Genomic DNA, 20575 nt, shown 5'->3' with positions numbered 1-20575 from the left:
ATCATAAGAGCAGGAAGGTGGTATATAAATTTTGTAAACAGCAACAACTCAAAAAGAATTAACATAATCATATTGTCAAGAAGTTGAGGTCCCTCAATTTCTTGGATTGTGTGGTTTCTTTTGGTTCAGGCCTAGAGGGACAAATATTCATTCTCCAATCCCTAGGAAGATATCTGTTAAATTCTGTTCCATTAACTATCCATTAACACGGAATAAGGTGGCACCTATGTTGGCGTGGGGGCAAAAACACCAGCATCCAAGCACCGCCGGTGCAGCCATGCCAGCCGGGCTTTCCCTGAGCCCACACCAGTGTGGGGGGCCATTTCTAAGGCGTTTCTGGGGGAGGAGCTGCCATTACATTAGGGGTGTTCCTAGGGGAGGAGCTGCCCTTTCTGTCCCAGGAATGCCCTCTCACACTGCAGCAGTGCTACACCATCTTTTTTGGTGGCAAACCCCCATTGGAAGCAATGGGGGATTTTCCCCATTTCCTCTATTTTTATTTTTTAAACCCTTTTTTTTGCCTTCACAGCAGCCAGGAAGCCTCTGAGGAGGAGCAGTGGCTGTGCCGCTCGCGGCTGGCTTGGATCTGCCTCCCCTTCAGGATTGGGCTGCCTGTCCCTTATTATATGAATAACTTATTAACAAGAATGTCCTGTGTATTTTGGCAAACATTTCTTAAAGGAAATAGTCTCATCGATTCTTCTCTAGTGTCAATGTGATCACTCTTAATTTCAGTTTTCAAGGTTAATTCACATTTCCTTTCACTTCCTTTGTTTACCCACTGCTTTATTTCATTCATTCATTTGTTTCATATATAGGCAACTTTTTGATCTCCTGGTCTTCCAACACCAATTAAAACAATACACAAAAAAAAGAGAGATAGCAATTTAGAATATAAACTAGCAGCATCAGACTCAAAAGCTCTGGTAATGCAAACATCTTTAATTGCCTCTTTAAAAAAAGATAGGGTAGCACTAAAAATCTTCCTTTATAAGGGAATTCCAAAAAACAAGGCCCATCTGTTTTAGAAAATACAGTTTTAATGGGACCACCTTCTCAGTTATGAACCTACCTGGGATGCTGACAGGGCCTTCCGCCAGTGTCCCACCAGTGTATAAGGCTGAGCTGGCGTCCCGGGAGGCGTCAGAGTCCCAGAAGGTGTTCCTGGGCTGGCTGGGCGGAGGAGCTGCCATTAGGCAGCTTCCTGTCCCCTTTCAGCCCGTGAATGCCAGCACAGAGAAGAGCAAGGCTTTCCTCTATGGGGCGAAAAGGCCCTGTTTTACCCCCCCCAAATAAGCCGCTTAAAAGCTTTTTTTTTGTTTTTCGGCATGCAGGGAATGGCTTTAGGAGGCGGTGTGGCAGTGCCTCCTCTTCGTCATTCCTCCACGCCGAATCTCAGGAATGCGCTGTTAGTAGTGATAGCATCTGACAGGATCATTTTGGCTCTCTCACCAAAACTATGAAATTAGTGATGTAGCGAATTTCACCACAAATGTGTTTGGCTGTTGGAATTATTATATTCAAAGGTGTTGATCAGATGTGAGCCAGTCACCCAGCCTGTTTGGTTCATGCTGAACAGCTACAAATGCCTTACAAACAGATTTGCACCAGGTTTTTGCAAAGCTGCATATGCACATGCTGCCAATTCATACTGATCAGCAGCCATTAGCGTCACTAAGGACTACTGAGATGAAAATTAAACAGTAGGGTTTTCTTAAACCAGCATTTATTTATGGCTGATTTATATGATTTATGACTGATCCAATTGTCTATTTAAACAATTACCTGCAGTTACGGAGCCAAGACAGGGCTCTAGTTGGGCTGTGTGAGAATATGCGTGCATGAAAAGCCATATACTGCATGGTCATGAAAGAATATGATGAAGCAACATGCCAAACAGCCCCAAACCGGTCAAGAAACAGTTGAACTCATCATCAAAAAATCACCTCACTGTTTGCAACTGGTCAACAGGATGTGAGACAAACCAGGGGTTGTTTCAGCATCCATATCCATGGATACAGTTTGTACCCACCTTTACTTTTTGAAGAAGGCTACTAAACACATTTGTTTCATCAAGCGTTGGGTTTAGCTTTGGGGTGTCTGTGTGCTGCTTCCTGTCCAAGCATTACTGTGATGTTTATGATTTAATTCTACTTATATACTGCATGTGAATATTTCATATGTGGCTTTTATTTTGTTGAGAACCACTCTGGTGGGCGCTGTGTAATGAAAGCAGGGATATAATTGCTTTAATAAAAACAAATAATTAGAGTTAATGAAGGTGAATTTCACATTAGGTTGCAGCGTTTATTCCTGACCAGAAGAAAAGCAAAGGCTATACAGTTGCCAAACAATCTTGCGTTCCATGAGGAAAAAACACATTCTGTTTGTTTTGAGCATGGACCCTCATCTTCAGTACTATCTGACAGTAAATTGTACTGAAGGCTTTTTGATTTTTTTTTAATAACGTGTCTGGGCATCCTTTCCATTGACGTCATTGACTTGTGTGTCCTGAACAAACCTCTAATTTTTATCATTGAACTTGCTTATCAGTGCTATTTTCAAATGCTGATAGCTCTCTATAACAGTGGCACTTGGACACATCTGCAAAGCATTTAGCAGCAGGCATGATTCTAACACAAACATACATTTATTAGAAGCAGGTTTTCTCTTATGGATTAGTTATTTCAAAGTGCATCCTATCCCAGCTTGAAGGTAAGTAATAGCCAACTGAAAACAAATAGAAAATGTCTACTTCCAATAATACAGCTAAAAGAGTGAAAACACCCATGCTAGCATACCATAGCCTTTAGCTTAATCTAGCTCCTCCCAACACCAGTCCTTAATCATAATGGAAAATCTCCTTATGCTAGAACTCAAAGAGGTACCTAGGCACACCCAGTGGGATTTTTTCCCCTGTGGAACACCGGGTTCTTGTGCCTGTCCTTTCAAAATCAGCTTTTGAAACTCAGTAAGATGAAATACATGTAAAAGCAGTATGAAACTCAGCAATATGAAAGCAAGCAGACCTCTATGGACAATTAATCCTCTAGCTTTGTATTTATGGAATATTTGGGGATTTTTTGTAGGTTGAAATTGTTCTTTGAGTGCCTGAAATGGCCCATAATATGATCTCATCAAGGAACTGTCATTAACTCAGTGAAAAATGTACTGATTCTTTCAGCTGAAGGGTGTGTGTGTAAACCTCAATATCCAGAGTTTTTCAAAGCTAATCCAATATTAAAGTTAAAAAGTCACCTGAAAAGTTTTCCAGGCAACACATATGCTCACCACTATTCTGTGACTCTCCTATCCCCAGCCCTTCCTACAGCTTACAGCCTGAGCAGGACACTAGCAACTATTAAGAAGTAAGTGGTATTTTTATTTTTATAATTAATAAACAAATGGCTCATATTTATCGAACAGGTTTATTTATTTTATTCTATATCATACATAGCTAGGAGGAAAACTAGTTCCTTATCTTGAATATGGTATTGGAAAGTGCCATCAAGTCACAGCTGAATTATGGCACCCCCTCATGGGGTTTTCAATAGGATTGTGCACCTTTTTTTGGTACTTTTGGGGTTCGGGTTTAATAAACCTGGAAATTTTTGAAAAGCCAAAAAAGCCAAATATAAGCAATTCAGCTTTTTTTGAACATAGTCTTCTAGGTGCCCCCAGAAGTCCATGGACTTTGCAGAAGGCAGGCGGTGGGGATCTAAGTCAACAGTTGAATAAGGGGGAGGGAAGATGGGAGGGAGGGGGAAAATGGCAGTGGGGCCAAAGTGGCCCTGAATAATGCCAGGTTTTTTTTGGCATTATTTGGGATCCACTTTTTTGGCTCCCTTTTATTGCCACCCTTTTTTACCGGTACACCCTTTCCCCCCCACCCCCAGTAAAATACTGAAAAGGTATTTTTTGGTTTTTTTTCCAGTTCGGCTTTTGCCAAATGCACACCTCTAGTTTTTAAGGCAAGAGATATACAGAAGTGGTTTGCCATTGCCTGCCTCTGTGTGTAGTGACCCTGGGTTTCCTTGGTGGTCTCCCATCCAAATACTAACCAGAACTGACCTTACTTAACTGAGATCTAATAAGATCAAACTAGTCTGGCCATTCAGGTCAGTGTACCTCAAGTATATCATCCCTATATTCTTTTTCTATCAAGATCTCTCTGTGTTTCATTACATTACTCTTAATTTCACAGAAGATAAAAGAAGACACATTGGAACATAGAAAAATGCTTTTTTCAGTTACTCAAAAAAAGTTGTTCCTTACACATGCTGACATCAGGAATGCTTTACTGCCTGTGATAGAGCACTTGTGGCTGTGTTTCTATAGCCAGGTTTGTGGTTCTGGCAAAGTGCAGAGAATCTGGAATACCATCAATAAAATAAATATTATTGTATCATATTAATAAAGTAATACAATTGCTTGCTAGTGGGAAACAGATGCAAGGAAAACACTTATCAGAATGGCATAGCAATTAGATCTGTCAAAAAGTAACTTTGAAATATAATTTATGTCAGGTCACTTCTCAATGTACTTGTAAATAATGTTATATCAACATTGTATATTAATATTATAATGTACATTGAGAAAATGAATAAGACAAATAAGAAAGAGAAACAACTCAGCGAGGGCCTATGTACTACTGTGTGTCTATGTATTGGTAGAACATGATCAAAGATTCAAACATTTTACTCCTGGCTTACAACATGGGGGCTGAAGCATACCACTGTAGCACAAGCTTACTCAAACTACCCACTTAGTAAGAAACTGCTTGTGTTGGGGCAGCTGCTCTAATTGTGTCATTAGTTGTTGCCAAATTTTTCAGTTTGAAAAGGAAAAAAATCTTAAAAGGGCATACAAAGGGTAAATTGAGGCAAGGAGGAATTGCTGGCCATTGTATGGTCCAACATAGGCTACCGCTTATTTTATTTTATTCTATTTTATGTCTCTGCTAAAGGAGATGTAACTATTAAAATCTGAGGGAACGTAACCAAAAATTGATAGTTCACTTCTTAGCCTGATTTTTTTTTTACAGTTCAAGGTTCCCTGTAGTAGAGTTTTGTTCACAGTTTGCTCCTAAGTAGAACTTTTTTGTAAAAATCACTGAGCCTTCCTATTCCCTGTACAAAGCTAAACTGCTAAATGAACAGTGTGATAACCAGCTTTAACTGAAGTTTTTACCCATAAATTATCCTAAACTCAACCCCAAACTAGAGCTCCTCATAATGGCTGCACCAAAACTACCCTGATTCTTCTGATTTCCCTGGAAGCAACATTTCTTCCTTCCAACTGGATCTTTGCAAGGGATCAGCAGAGCAATCCAAGGCAATCACTACTGGAAACATGCCCTCCCTCCCGTTCCTTCTTTCTGTTGGATTGTGAGGGCTTTGTTATGCCCAAATCCCTGTTAAATTAGCAGAGTGCACAAAGGCTGTTGTGCGCAGAGAAGCCCATCCAAACCTGTGTGTGTGCCAGGAACAAAATTGCTAGGAGCCTTTTGTCTATTTAACTAATATACTTCATTTATTGTAGGAAATCCATTTCTGGATAGGATAAAGTATAGCTGCCTATCTATTCTAACTAACTAGGATGGAGGGAGATCCAGGACATGCGTCCTTCCCTCATGGTGGCAAGATGGAGAAGAGTGCCGGTGTGTGTGTGAGGAGGTGGGGAAGAAACAGGAAGGAAGTTTTGTTGGGTATTAGAGAGCGAGCTTTGTTACATGTCAGACAGTTAAAGGGTTAATATTGTAACTGACCATTTGGTCAGTGTAGTGACCATTGCAGTCGTGCCCGAGGGTCACGTATACAACTACTTTGCATGTTCAACTGCTTTCGATTTCTTTGTTAGAAGAGAAAGTAGTTGATCACTTTCTCCTTGCTTGACTGCTGAACAGGCAGGATGGAGAGAGGCTCTCCTTTTGCTAAGGGTGCCTACTCGTAAGTAAGCTTAGTGCCTTGCCAAAGGCTTTTGGCAAGTATAGGAAACATAGAATGTAGACAGATATTATTTGTTTTGTATCCCAGTGACTTTTTCCTTACCCTGAGTTAGAGTAAAGATTGTTTTACTTCAAGACAAATGCGTCTTGCCTCTTTTGTGCGTGTGTGTGATCTCAATTCTCATAGTTCAAGAGGAACGATCCATTCCCTCTGATTTGGTAGCAGATAAATTAAATATCGGGGTTCCCTTTACAGGAACTGGGGCCCCGATCCCCCAATAAGTGGTAGCAGAGTACGGTTGGTTTTTATTTTGGCTATTGAGATAGGATCACACCGCACCTCTTTTTTTTTGCTTTTGGGATCTTCACTGGAGACGAAAGGATTTACAAACCCCCAGAGGGAATTTTTCCTGTGACGGAGCCAGCAGCCTGGTCTGCAAAGGACGGCAGGAAACTTAACCCCGCGCGCCGCGCTTGAATCCTGTGAGGAGGAAAGCAGCCCTGAGCCGCTGGAATGAGCAACGATAAGGAAAGTATGAATTCAAAACAACCCCAATCCGTTTCTGTCCCCCATATCACCCAAGCCTCCTTTCCAGTATGGAAGAGAATGGTGGAAAATGCTTTAACAGCAATTGGGGTGAATCACGTTTTGAATGAAGACCCGCCAGCTGACACAGATAGAGAAGCCCTTAAGAAATTTAAGATTGCAGATGCCCAGGCAATGAATTTGATTGCCAATGCAATTAATCCGGAAGAAACTGCGATAATTTTGAATAATGATAGCGCCAGGAAAATGCTAAATGCACTCAATGAGAAATTTGGAACTGTGTCAAAAACCCAGAAAATGATTTTAAAAACTAGACTGTATGCAAATAAAATGTCTGGAGATATGACCCTCTTGCAACACCTTAAGAAAATGCAAGATATGGAATCAGAGTTGAAGGCTGTAGGAGGGGAAATCGGTGAAGAAGAGTTTCTTGTACTATTTCTGGGAAGTTTGCATTTTAAATATAACGCTGAAAAAAGGAATCTTTTGGGTAGAGAGGACTTAACCCTTACTAAGCTGGTGACTGCACTTAAACAGTTTGAAGCAGGCAGGAGCCAAGAGAGGGAATTGTCTCGTGGAGTGTCTGTACTGCGTGTAAATGACAAATCCACAATCAGATGCTTCTTGTGTGGAAGGCATGGTCACCGGTCGTTTCAATGTGAGAGACGTGAAACAAAGGGAGAAATTCCCCCCCCCCTCTCGCCGGGAAGAAAAGCCCGCCAAATCCTCACAAAGGGAGAGGGATGGAAATGGGAGGCAACAGCCCCAATCGTCCACAAGAGGGAGCCCAAGTACAAGCCAAGGGAAGCCCAGATGGCACAGTCACCCAAAGGCTTATCTAGTCTCGAATACAGCTTCAACCAAAGATTATTTAAAGCATGTAAATACATTTGTTCTGGACAGTGGTGCAGATGTACATGTGTCTGGCTTGAGATCAGCTTTTGACTTTCTAGAGCCTTGTGATGAAACATTAGTTATGGCTTGTGGAGAAAGATTTCTATGCACTCAGAAAGGAGAAGTTTCTATTGCAATTCAAAGCTATTGTGGAAATGTAATGCATTTAACCTTACAAGACGTATTCCTAATGCCTAATTCAGATGAAAATTTATTGTCCGTGAATAAACTAGTGGATGCAGACTTTGAAGTGTCTATAACAAAAGACAAATGTCGCTTATTTGATTCTGATGGGAGAGAATACCCAGTGCTATCAGTAGGCTCACACTATTGCCTGGAGAATGTTGCAAGTCAATTGGAGGAATATACTTGTAGTGATTTTGAGAGCAATGTTGATTCTGATGAAAGTGATTTTGATGGAAATGAGGATAATGTTGAGGAAGAATCAAAGTGCCTAGTTGCTTTTAATAAAGGATTGGCAGAGCAGAAGGCTGCAGATTGTAACCACAAGGACTGTTTGTACCAATGGCACGTGAAACTAGCTCATAAAAACTTTAAGTCAGTGAAGCAACTGCTGATTGATTGTGGAATGCCAGTTAAGGAATGCTTTAAGGACAAAGAACGTTGTGAAGTGTGTCTCAGAGGAAAGGGAACAGCGCCTAAGCACGTGCAGAGGCCAAGCAGTGTTAAGGCAGAAATTTTGGAAGAAGTGCACTCAGACTTGATTGGCCCACTCAAGGCTTCAGCAGGAGGGGCAAAATATGTTCTGCATTTCATAGACAGCGCTTCAAGATTTGCATATGTGTATTTGTTGAAATCAAAGACTGAAGTAGCTGAAAAGTTTAAAGCTTATGTTGCCCTGATGAAGAATAAACATGACAGAGGTATACAGTTATTGTTCACTGACAATGGAAGTGAGTACATTAATAAAGAAATGAAAGAAATTCTTGAATCTGAAGGAATAGAGCATGCAACCTCAGTTGCATATACCCCTAGGAACAATGGGTTGTCAGAAAGGTTTAACAGAACTCTGATGGAAAGTGCAAGATGTTTAATGCTACAGGCAGGCTTGCCTTACCCCTGCTGGGGAGAATGTGTAAATACAGCAGCTTACCTTTACAACAGGACAATTTCAAGTGCTATCAACATGACTCCATATGAAAGATGGAATGGCAGGAAGCCTAGTCTGAAACACTTGAAAGCATTTGGATCTCGTGTGTTTGCATACATCCCAAAGGAGAAAAGGGGAAAAATGGATCCTACTACAGAACTTGGAATTCTTGTGGGATACCATCCTTTCTCAAAAGGGTACAGGATAATGGACATTAAGACTTACAATTTACAAATATTGAATGCAGTATATATAGATGAAAGAAATGTTATTAATAATCAACAAATTAATAACTTTGATGATCCAGAGGTTTGTGAAGAGGAAACCATAGAGATTCCATTTACAGCATGGGATTGCAATCCACCTGCTCCTGCGGAACAGCAAGAGACTGCAGATTCAAAAGGGGTTGATCCCGGTGCTGATGGAACAGCGGAACCCTCTCAGACCTTAAGGAGATCTACAAGGACTACAAAAGGAATACCAGCAGAGAAACTGAGTCTTTTCACTAGAATTGACAGCCACGTGGAACCCTCAAGTTGGGACGAACTGCAAAAGTTGCCCGATGGGGAGCGGTCGAGATGGCTGAAGGCAATTCAAGAAGAATTAGACTCACTGCAGAAGAATAATACCTGGAAACTAACCAAACTCCCACCAAACAAAAGGACTGTGGGATGTAGATGGGTGTTCAAGGTCAAGAAAAATTCGGATGGAACTGTTGACAAATACAAAGCAAGACTAGTTGCAAAAGGATTTACCCAGAAGTATGGAACTGACTACACAGAAACCTACGCACCTGTGATTAGTCACACGGCTATAAGGACTTTGCTGAGTATAGCCGCCTCCAGGAATAAAGTGGTACTGCAACTCGACGTCAAAACAGCTTTCCTGAATGGAGACTTATCAGAAGAAATATACATGGAACTTCCACCAGGATTAAAGGACTGTGATACTAAAAATCAAGTTTGTAAACTTGAAAAGACTTTATATGGGCTCAAACAGTCAGCTAGAGCATGGAACCACAAACTAACCTCATTATTGAAAGCTCAAGGCTTTGAACAAGGAAATATAGAGAAATGCTTATTCAGAAGGAAGAAAGATGATGGATGGGACTTTGTTTTGGCCTTTGTAGATGATCTTCTGATTTGTTCTGACACTGAAGAAGCTGCAAAAGAAATTGCAAACAAACTGAATGAATCAGTAGAAGTGAAACTACTTGGAGAAGTAAAGAACTATCTTGGAATGGAGATTGAAAGAAACCAAGACAATGGATTTTCAATCAATCAAAGGAACAAGATACTGGAATTTCTACAATTCATGAATATGAAGGAGTGCAAGACCAAGAACACTCCACTTGACCCTTCATATATGGATCTAGACGGAGGTGAACTATTGCCTAACAATCACAAGTACAGAGAAGCTATTGGAAAACTTCTATACTTGAGCAACGTTAGTAGACCGGATATAAGTGCAGCAGTTGGAATCCTAAGTAGAAGGACCAGCACACCTGCAGAACATGATTGGAATGCAATCAAACACCTCACACAATACTTAAAGAAAACTATTGATTTGAAGTTGAAGATAACTCCAAATACTGAGCTGAAACTGATAGGATACATGGACGCTAGTCTGGGTGGTACTAGAACAGACAGCAAATCTACAAGTGGATATCTGTTCTACTTTGGAGAAAACCTGATCTCCTGGACCAGCCAGAAACAGCAAGTTGTGTCAACATCTTCAACTGAAGCAGAATGCATAGCAGCCAAGTGCGCATGTACAGAGCTGGAAGAGATAATTGAACTGCTACGCGACTTTGGACTAGATGAACTGACACCTGCTACAATGTTTGAGGACAATCAATCGTGTATAGCACTACTGAATGGCGAGAACTCTAAGAAAGGGAAGAGACTTCTTCGACTCAAAATGGACTCAGTAAAGGACAAACAAGAAAGAGGTCTCGTAGTAGTGAAGTACTGTGAAAGTAAAGAGATGGTGGCCGACATCCTGACGAAGCCACTGCCTAGACAACAGTTTGAATACTTACGTGATGCATTGTGTTTATATGTCTGAATGTAACTAAACCTCGAAAAGGGGATTGTTGGGTATTAGAGAGCGAGCTTTGTTACATGTCAGACAGTTAAAGGGTTAATATTGTAACTGACCATTTGGTCAGTGTAGTGACCATTGCAGTCGTGCCCGAGGGTCACGTATACAACTACTTTGCATGTTCAACTGCTTTCGATTTCTTTGTTAGAAGAGAAAGTAGTTGATCACTTTCTCCTTGCTTGACTGCTGAACAGGCAGGATGGAGAGAGGCTCTCCTTTTGCTAAGGGTGCCTACTCGTAAGTAAGCTTAGTGCCTTGCCAAAGGCTTTTGGCAAGTATAGGAAACATAGAATGTAGACAGATATTATTTGTTTTGTATCCCAGTGACTTTTTCCTTACCCTGAGTTAGAGTAAAGATTGTTTTACTTCAAGACAAATGCGTCTTGCCTCTTTTGTGCGTGTGTGTGATCTCAATTCTCATAGTTCAAGAGGAACGATCCATTCCCTCTGATTTGGTAGCAGATAAATTAAATATCGGGGTTCCCTTTACAGGAACTGGGGCCCCGATCCCCCAATAAGTTTCCCTAAGAGTATCCATCTACATATCAAAGGGATAGGTCAGAGCAGTAGAGAAAGGATGCCCCAGTGTCTTGTCCCCTCTATCTCTCTGACTCACTAGTCTTGTCCCCCTCTGGAGTCTGAGGTTAAGAGAAAGCGCAAAGTCCTTCACTTCCAACACTTTCCTTCCTTCTTTCCCCCTTTCTTTCCTTTCCCTTCTTCCCTCCCTTTCCTTCTTTCCTACCTTCTTTTCCTCCCTCCCTCCATTTCCTTCTTTCCTTCCTTCTTTCCCTCTCTCTCTCCCTCCCCTTCTTTCTTCCTCTGTATTTCTCTTTCTCCTCTCTCTCTTTCTCTCTGTCTTTCTGGACTGGGAGAAAGCTGCAGGCTCACCAGTCAAGGTTGCCAGTCCTCCCCTAGTCCAGATCTGGGCTGATGAGTCTGCTGTGGGCTTGCCAGCCAAGGCAGCCAAGCCACCCCCCCCACCTCCCCAGTCCAGATATGGGCTGGTGAGCCCACTGCAGGTTCACCAGCCAAGTCAGCCATCCTACTGGTTTAAAATTTGTAACAAAATTAATGGAAAAATGAATGGCAGGGACTAGAGATACACACTTCATAGAAAACACTTTCAAAGCAAATTAATGATATAATTTTTTACTTTTTTTACTTAAAATACTTTACAATACTTAAGACATACTTTACAAAATAACAATAAGACTGTTAAATAAAAGAAAATACTGTAAGAATGACATTATTGTAAACTTGTTTGTGTTTTAAGCAGAAAACAATATTATTAATTGACTTTGCCTGTGTCTTTTGTAAAGTTTGTATCTCCAGTATCTGGCATTACATTTTATGGTATGTATGTATGTATGTATGTATGTATGTATGTATGTATGTATGTATGTATGTATTTATTTATTTATTTATTTATTGGCCCAGCCCAACCAAGTGACATTTATGTCATACCTGGCCCTCCTGACAAATGAGTTCAACACCCCTGCTCTACACCCTCTCTCTGAATGAGACAGGTTTTGGTTTTTTAAACTTCATATGAAAGGATCAGTCTGAAGCTGCCGTTTGAGAGGGACAAATGTTGCCTAAGCAAGAAGAGGTCAATGAGGATCTAATGCCATTCCTCCTTGAGCAGCTGTTACCAAATCCTTAAAGAAGGTCATTGTTGACTTTGAAAACTGTGATCTTAGAGAAATATCACCTATCCCACTCTTGTGGGCCATTTATTAACCTGAAACCTGGGAGCTCAAAATTCAGTACTGCCAAAAATTCTTCTGAATGAAAAAGGAAACACAGGTAAAATAATGACCTTAACAGTATTTACATCTGAACACTGAACAATTTCTGAAAAGTGTGGTAGAAACTAGTTATTGCAAGGACTATTATTTAGTTTGATTGATTCCAGCTGGGTTTGGAAGATATTCTGGACCAAACCATGTGAGCATTTGCCAGTAGTCTGTCATATTTGATTGCTCACACTGCTATGAAATTGGCGAGGAGAGATCAGTCACATAGCAAAAACTAAACCCTCCTATGTATCCAAGCTTGCTTAAAAATGCAGATATACTGCCAGTTGACTAGTGAGCTATTCTCTTTTCAACTTTGTTTTAAGAGGCCCCTGGTTTCTTGGAAGTGGGGGAGTGATGTGCTGCTAAGCAGTGAGATGTTCCACATGTGGAGCTACGGGCAGACAGAGCTGCCCTACAAACTGTTTTCATTAAACTTTTCGTTTTATGATTTAGGCCTAGCAAGGAGAGTCTGCATGTGCTTGTTGATAAAGGTGCACTCTGGGAAGATATGCAACATCTTTTACTTTATCAGCACTGCTTTATCAGGGCTTCACTTAAAATATCTTGAGTGTGCTTATTTTAATTAAAGGCATTCCAAGGGAGCTCTTAGGGCTAAGGGCAGAGCTGCTTTGAGCTTATTGTCTTATGCCTGAGAAGGCATTCTCCTCGATAAATGTTGCACAACTCTTTGAAAGGCCCTAGGTAACTAGTCCACCCCCCACCCCCACAAATGATCATACAGTATTGTTATGCTTATTAGGAGTCCGCAGGGTCAAGAAAAATGATATCATGTCAGGAAACTAGATATTTGTGAACTGTAATTTCTGACTTTAGTTAAAATTAAAAGTGCTTCTGAAAAAGTCATGACCTTTTTTGCTTAAGAAAAAAACCCAAGAAATATGGATGTTGAAGAATCTGAAAATCAGATGGCCAACACTTTGAGCACTCTGAATGCCAGCTTCTCACACAGCAACCAATAGAATTCAAGCTACAGCTTTCAGCATGTAACTATTGATACTGACATATGTTCATAACCATACAGGTTTTTCAGAATAGGACTTATAGGAGATAAAGCAAGGTACACACAAAATAGCATGCCACTATTAGGGGTACACTACAGCTGTATATCATATTTTGAGATTAGCTATTGTCCTTGTTTTCTCCAGTGAGTCCTTGGGATTGTAGTTTGGTAAGGTTGCTAGGAATTCTCTGTTAGAGCTATCTAGCCCCCATTTACACAGCTACAGCTCCTGAAAAGAGGGAATCAAAGTTTCACCAGTCGATGTCTGTAGTGTGGTCATGCCCTTGGAGAACAGACACACAATAATCATAGTACATACCTCACCAAATGATGCATGCAGGAGAGTTAACTTTCGTGATGTAGAGAAGCTTCCCCTGATCTGAGTCCTTCAACAAATTTGACCTGAGAAATATTTCTTTCCAAGGCAAGGTATTGTGATCAGTTAGAAACAAAACTAAATTATGAGAAAATGTTATTAGCTACAACCTCATACTTTTAAATATCCTGTCTCTAGCTGATGCCTCAGAGGAAAAAGAACAAAACTTGTATTAAACCCTTTTAAGACACAACTGAAGCAACAGAATAGAAATCACATGATATCCTTTGCAATTTGGTAATGCTTTCTTTTTAAGTTGTTGAGACCCTTTGTTCCAACAAAGTGCCACTAGGAATCCTATGGGCATTATTTCTTTAAAACAGTATCTCACAATTTACAACCTTGCCAGCAGTGTAGTTGTGCCAGTCTTATTGCAGCAAATAATAAATCTGAGTCTTGTGGTAACTTAAATATGAACAAGATCTGTTGAAATATAAGCTGTTGTGAGCTTATATTGTCTGGCATAAATGTCCTTCCCATCATGGAAGGGGTTTCTGTAGATATTGTACTTAAGGATTGGTGATATATTGAAAAATCAATAGATATTGTACTTAAGGATTGGTGATGTATTGAAAAATCATTTAAGGAACATGATCTCAAAGAGAAATAGTCTTGGAGTTTATTTTATCCTGCCTTTCTGAATTCATTAAGGATTGTGTTGTTTCCTTTAATTTATCTTCCTAAACATGGGTTCATTAAAAGAAGAATGTGGTTTTAAATCACATAATGTTGGCTGTAGAACAACAGCTTCAAACTGTAAACTCTAAAATTTGGACACACAAATGGAGACCTGCAAGAAACTTGCAGGGAGGGTATATCCCCCTTTGCTTCCTGCTCTCTCCTCCTTCTCTAACAACCTTCCCCTCTCTTTCTCACCCCTCCCCTTCTCTGTCAACCTTTCCCCTCTCTATTTTTATTTCTCCCCCTCTCCTTTTTTGACAACCTACCCCCTCTTTCTCCCCCTCCCCTTGTCTGTCAACCTAACCCCTCTCTCTTTTGCCCAGCCCTTCTCCTTCAATTTCCCACTCCCCTAGTATTTTTATACTAATTTTATACAGTGAAAGAAAATACATTATATTTAAATCAAAGGGCGTAGGGCCACAGTACATTAAAAATATTAATTAAATACATACCTTTTATAAAACACATAAAAAACAGCAAGCACGAGGTGACGAGCTGATGAAACACACTCAAACTGAGGCCGACACAATGAATAATATTTGCTGTCTTTGCAATGTATGCAGTAGCTCGATACGAAGTTGACTCCAGCTGCATGTCACGATCCCAGGCTGGGATTCCCAGCTAAGCTTCATTGCGCAGTTGCAATAGTAAAGATCCGAGCCTATGTAACGTATGCTTTGACCTCACATAACCCAAATCAGAATTATTTTTTCAGAGTTATTATATTCTTAAATATAAAGTATCCTCAAAAAATGATTTTATTAATTTTTTAATTAAAATAGTAATACAATGTAAATTTTAGTTGCATACAGTAATATTGGAACGTCTATTATATTTTCAAGTTACTAAAAGGTCATTAACATTTTTAACATATTGTTTAATGTTTAAGGGGGCCCACTGACGCACGCAGCTGTATACTGGCATTCAGGAGTCTATCTGGTAGCAACTTCACTCCACACAGGTTTAACTATGTACAGTTTATTTACAATATCTACAGAGTCTATTTGCAGTTAGCATTCACTGTTCAGAATATCAAACTGCTTTGCCAAGCAACAGCTTTTCCTAACAGACAACTGTTAATGCATGAACTTATATACAAATACATTTCCATCCAATCACACTTCTATAGCTGAGTCATTCTGGAAAACCCCATTGCTTGCTGCATAAACCAGTTTATGCCAGCACAGTCACATGACCCAGCTGTCAGTTTGATCAGAATGATCTGTCCAACAAACTGCAGACTAGACAAGCATATGCACATACTGACACCCACTTCATCAGGGGCCCACAGGGCCCACTTGCCATTGAGCAAGCTGACATCCTGGCCAGTCCGCCACTGGCAGAAAGGTCCAGAGTGGCTCCTGGACACCCTTGCCATTGATTCTGCAAAAGGAAGGTAAGTATTTATTTGGGGGGGGGGGACCCCAGTTTGCTTTTTAAGATTTCAGATTTTTCTGAAAAACTGAGGGATCCCCCAGAGTTGCAGAAAAATCCCTATGGGATTGGATCTAGTCATGCATGAGAGGAAAGCAATAGCACAAGGGCTGAAGCAACACATAGCACTTCAATATAATTTTATAAAAACACAAGGAGCATATGGAAGAATTGAGTTTGCAAAACAGTTTGTATAATTTTATCTAATTGGTTTTTGAACCTGAACCAAAAGAAATACATGGCGCTAGGTGTTGCGCATATGAAAAAAAAGATAGTTGTGATACAATCAGTTTCACTTAGCACATGCAAACAGCAAGGAGTAATTTTAGCTCTTCTGCTTGTGTAAAAATTATTGCACACAGAAGTCTTCTATGGATCAACCAATTCCCTCGAGTTTTATGGTAAGGTGGGATATACATATTTTATAGAAATCTATATCTTGCAAACGTAACAGTACCATGGCTCATTATTATTCTTTAAGTTGTTTACTCTGTACAAGTATTTTATTTCAAACATGTGGATTTATCAAACGGTTCATTTTATGTGGTTTTTAAACAAAGAGGAGAGTACTGTAGGGTTAATATTTTGGAGGATGGGATCATTGTGGGAGCCTGTAGTGCTGGCAAGTGACATGATTTATTGTCGTGGAAGATTTGGGTTGAACAGAACCTGAAAAATTCCTGGATATTTTTAGGATGCCGAATATACCCGACAAATACCAATAAGGTATATTTCGGGAATATTTTCAGTTTTGAGTGTATCTGAATGCACACTCCTACTTTGGACCAATTGTCGTTTCCTAGTTGATTTTGAGGGGAGATCAATGTGTAGGGCATTACAGTACTCCAGCCTTGATGTTACTGTGGTGTGGATCCAGCATTGTGACATTCACAATGCTTTTCTATGGAGAAGGATGCGACCCTTTCGGGGATCCATAAAATCAGATTCCTGACCCAAACTTTACCAAATTTTTAGGGTTCATGCAAGGAGAATCCCTTGTAGCTACCCTGAAAATTTGGAAACTCTACCTCTAAAAATGCCCCCTGAGCTCCTAAAAAAAATTCCCATAGAGAAAAGCCTTGGGAAAGGCAAAGGCTGAATAAGCTGAATACCCATTTGGCTGATTTGGCGATTGGCCATCCGGCTTAGGCTTTATTCTCTATTTCAATATCCAGCCTCAAATAAACCCTGAAAAAGCCAAAATGCCTTTTTAAAGGTTTGTTTTCTGGTCAGTATGCCTGTTATGCACAGCCCTAGTTTATACCTGTAAAAATTGCCGCCTATTTCCCAAACTGATTTTACAGTATACAGGATTCAGTTTGAGGGGAACCCCATTGTCTGAAAATTGTCTAAAAATCACCTATTCTTTTGCATATGCTATCCAGTTGATATTTGAATAGCAATTGCTTCCAAACCATCTGTTACCCATGATGGCAATTTTCATATGGAAAAGAGCTTTAAAAATGAAAGAAACAACAACAATACTTATAGTTTGTAATGCATTGCGGCAAGGTCACTTTGGATAAATCAATGTTTCTTTATTACATTATTGTAACTCTGGATGAACCAAATTCTTATAAGGTATTGTTGAGGTGATTCAAAGGAATTTTCAAATATCAGTTCACTGTTCTTTTGATAAAGGCATTTAAAAAGGTTTCTCTGTCAAATGGCGAGGCAAAAGAAGGCATGAAGATCCTGCAGATATAAAGCCAAATTCTACTGTCAACTGAATCATTTCTAACTTCTTGGATGAAAGTTCCATCTATCTAGTAAACTTATCTAAGAAGAATTTTGCAATTGTTTCAACATGTGTTCATTATGACTCCAGGTCACTATGAACCTAGAAATCTTTTCCTGTTCGTAGTACTAGTACCATATTCTGATCTTCCATTTTGCTTTTCTAAGGAGGTTGTGCTATGATACAAATTAAAACAGAGGAAATACATACATTCTAATGCTAAAATATGCAGCCAGATAAATAGGCTTTGTTGCCAGGACTGAAGATTTTTGAAAAATAAATGATTGTTTCATATTTCACCTATTGTCAGACTTCTCGTTGACCCGGCAATATTCCAATAACCACAGGCATTCAGTAGTTGTGTAGCAGTAACCAGTGGTTTATTGTAATTCTAAGGAGCAATCAAAAAATCTCATCGCTCTGGTACAAGCACAAAAACTGTAATGACCAATACCTTCCCTAGGCTCCTGTTATAGCGGGCACAGGATCCCATCCCCCTCATGGCCAGGTGGTTTCTCTTTCCCCCAAGGCCTCTAGTGTTATCTGCGCCTCTCAAGGTCACTCTTCTGCAGTGCTGTGCAAATTCTTGGAAACCTCTCCCCCCCACGGATCCACGTTCTCAACTCCCACCCAAGATTCAGACTACAGGGATTCAGATTTTGACCTGGTTACCATTACAAATAAATCCCTATATACATCATGGCAGGAATTGACACCAAACAATCCTGATACCTATCCTTTCAGCGATTTATTGATAAAAATGTATTTAAACCTCTTTCTGAGTTAGATTTTACTGCTTACCACTTAAAAGCCAAATGTTTAAAAAGAACTGGGTCAGAAAGTATCCTTTTTGAAAGATACCACACTAGCAGGAAATGTCCTGAAATTTAAGAGACAATCATTTGTTAGCAATTGGAAAATAAAACTCTTGAGGAAGAAGTCAACGTTTGCCCAAGTGGATGACTCTGAACCATTTGTTAGTCTTCACACAGTAGAGTGCAATCCTCTCAGTGATCCTCAACTGTAATCAATTATTTTGCCCTAATTATTTAATGTTTACTTTATCTAGAAATGCTAATTGCATTGGTGTTGTAAAAATAACATTTACTTGCTGTTATCTTACATAAGATGACAAAGCATTTCATACATGCTTTCTTGAAAAAACCATTGGCATCAATGGAACTATCACTACTCTATTGGTAGTTTAACAGCGCATTCCTCAAATGCATGGTGGATGCAGCGAAAGGCCTTAGGAGGCCGACGAAGGCCTCCGCCAGTGCAGGGGCCCACGCCGACGGCGCCAGGACGGTGTACGCCGGCATGAATGGCCCCAGAGCCAGTGTGCAGGCCTGGACGCCTGGACGCCCTATGAGGGTTGCATGGGTTTTTGGTGCTGGGTAGAGGTTTCGGCAGTGTTGAAACCTCCTTAGGAGGCAATGCCGCTAGGTGGCCTCCTAAGCCCGGCACGGGCATTCCTTTCAGGAATGCGCTGTAAGCCTTATTGAAATCAAAAATACTTCCACAGCTGCCACCTAAGGACCAGGGAGTAAAAATGCCAAGGATTAGAAAATGTGCAAACTTCTAATTAGCTCTGTTAAGAGGAATTCTCTAAATTCCTTAATAACAATAACAACACAATGTATTACAATAAATGAAAGATTAAAACATACAGTTTTGAACCAATTATCCAGTTTAGATTAACAAAATAGCGTCCTAACTTCATAACTGCTTCTTAGAAATAACAATAATATCCTCGATGGTGAGGATGGTCTAAGGTGATACTCAGGAGACCAACATCAACCCAGAAAGCCCCAGTTTCTCCAAGGAACATGGACATGAAAAGGGAACAAGGAATAAGGGAAAAGGACAAAGAAGGGAAGGGAAAAGAGGAAAGGAAAAGGAAGGGAAGAACAAAGAGAGAAGCGAAGGCAAATGATTATCCTTATCATTGGTATTATCCAGGCACAGCAGAATGGGCAAATAAAGTAGCAGAATATGCAACTAAGGCTAAACTAACATCTTTAGTGCGCAATAGACCAACCTCTAAGTTTTATGATAAATGGAAAATAGTATTTGATTATATAGCTGTTAATTAATTAAAAAAAAAGAATTTAAAATTTAAGTTAAAAATCTATTGTAAAATATGAAAACATAATAATCCAAAGAATGAATAACTGAATTGAAACTATAGAGTAAGTTCCAGTATAATGTAACAATCTGATGTGTATATTTGTATGTTTGTATATTTTGTTTATCTGTTTGAAGAAAAAAAAAAGAATCCAATGGTGCCATGACAAAGAGCCAGAACACTAGAGGTCTAAGCAAGGCTTCTTATGGCCTGCAGTTGAATGCTTAGTTGGAGCATGCCGTATACTGCTGTCCTGACTTACACTGCTCTGTCCTGCTGTAGTGGTGCACATACCTTCATCTGTGGGCTTGTTCCTAAAATAACCTGCTTGGACATTGTCTTGAGTTGGGACTCCGTTCTGCCTCGACAGCATTACTTCAGCTTTGGTTTTGAGAGCACTGACAGCAGACAGCATAACATCCATGTTCTTGTCCATGGTATCCTGGAATACCTTCAGCATCCTGTTGTACCAGTGGTCATATACTACAATCCTCTCTTCATGTCATTGTTTGCCTTCTGCCATCATGTCTTCACGGCATCTTTTCTCTTCCGCAATAATGTCACCGTGGTGTTTTGCCGCATTTCCTTCATCGCTGGGGCACTGCCAGAGGATCAGCTGGGCTACATCGTGCAGCAAAGAAACACATCTCTTTAGGTTCCTGGCTAAGGCTATTCATTTAGTTGGTGACAACTCCACCAGAGGCTGTTCCTGCTATGCATCTGACGGCTGTCCTATAAAATGCAGTGTTAAGAGTTTATTTGGGGGGAGGAAACTGAAGGGAACACAATTACCTCC

General features: G+C 40.2%; 1 pseudogene; it reads right to left on the bottom strand.

Moving 5' to 3' along the window:
• The window catches only part of LOC130485093 (UPF0711 protein C18orf21-like), a 50607-nt pseudogene extending 30392 nt beyond the window's left edge, over positions 1–20215 (bottom strand).
• Between the last annotated feature and the right edge of the window lie 360 nt (positions 20216–20575).

This window comes from Euleptes europaea, chromosome 12 (genome assembly GCF_029931775.1).
Source record: "Euleptes europaea isolate rEulEur1 chromosome 12, rEulEur1.hap1, whole genome shotgun sequence".
NCBI classification, from domain to species: domain Eukaryota; kingdom Metazoa; phylum Chordata; class Lepidosauria; order Squamata; family Sphaerodactylidae; genus Euleptes; species Euleptes europaea.
The sequence above is the reverse complement of the archived record's forward strand: the minus strand, read 5'-3'. Positions and strand labels throughout refer to the sequence as shown.